This window comes from Perkinsus marinus (assembly GCF_000006405.1).
Source record: "Perkinsus marinus ATCC 50983 genomic scaffold scf_1104296949984, whole genome shotgun sequence".
NCBI lineage: Eukaryota > Perkinsozoa > Perkinsida > Perkinsidae > Perkinsus > Perkinsus marinus.
Window position 1 is genome coordinate 1 of NW_003209772.1, and position 1,109 is coordinate 1,109.

The 1,109-nt window shown below is 46.3% G+C and overlaps 1 non-coding gene across 1 annotated transcript; it reads right to left on the reverse strand.

The window, feature by feature from the left end:
- Positions 1–324: 324 nt before the first annotated feature.
- Positions 325–396, reverse strand: Pmar_PMAR029082. The gene has a single exon. It is a non-coding gene; the product is annotated as a tRNA-Gly (tRNA).
- Between the last annotated feature and the right edge of the window lie 713 nt (positions 397–1,109).

The following is a 1,109-nucleotide window of genomic DNA, read 5'->3' on the forward strand; positions in this document are numbered from 1 at the left end:
ATTCGGGATGGGTAAGTCCGGTCGGTGCACCGTCTCAGAGGTACCCAGGTGTTGGCAAATGTTTCGTAGCCTGCACTGGCAATGGTTCGAGAAAGTTACTATATAGCAATACCATTCAGCCGAAGTTGAATGGTATTGCTGTGTGTGAGTTCAACGCCCAACGTCGACAACAAGACTTAGTTAGTCTCGTCGTGCGGCTCAGAGGAGACTGATGTGTGCAAAAATGCGAAAATTCCTTGCGAGTGGTGTATAGCTTCGTGTAAGTTGAGGCACTTGATGCCCATCTCCACATTTTCCACAACATTGACAGATCGTTGTAAATACTGCGCCGCCCGGGAATTGAACCCGGATCATCCGTTTGGCAGACAGATGTCATAACCTTTAGACTAGGGGTGGGGGGAAAAATCGAGAAAATGGCCCGGGAAAAAATGAAAGGAGGAAAAAAGGGGGAAATGAAGAAAAGGAAAGGGGGGAAAAAGAAGGGGAATGGAATGAAGGAAGAGGAGGATGCTCATCAGTTAATCGTGAAGTGCATAGAATGCTTGTTATATCTATTCTTTGCATGAAATCCAGTTAGCGAGAAAATCTGATAATTCCCCGTGTATCTATTTCCAAATCATATCACGGGTTCGAGTCCCACAGTCGGCACTTTTCCAACATTTTTCTCGCTTTGTGATTAGCTCATCGTGTGGTATCGATTGACCCGCCGAGTGCTCGAGATTTGGACGATGCGCTTTCGGTGGAGGTGAAGTCTGGGGGAAGGTTGAGAATAGGAGTAGGATGCTGGGATGGACGTCACCTTCTGTGCATTTTGCAGTTGCACGCATACACATACGTTTAGCTAAGTTTGAGCAGATGGCTCTTGTGAGATCTAATCGGCCGTTAACTACAGAAGTTGAGTTGCCCAGTCACACATCCATAGTTGTCTGAACATCTACCTTAGCGACAATAATTTTAGTGTTGCCGCGTATGGCTAGGAACACATTCTTCGATCAGTTTCCCTTATGTGAATGATGTCATCATTTTTTTTGTTATTGTGAAAGTTAGCTGGGTGCCGGGATCGAACCGGAGACCTCTGGGTTGGTCGTCAGTTCACGTGGCAGATGTAT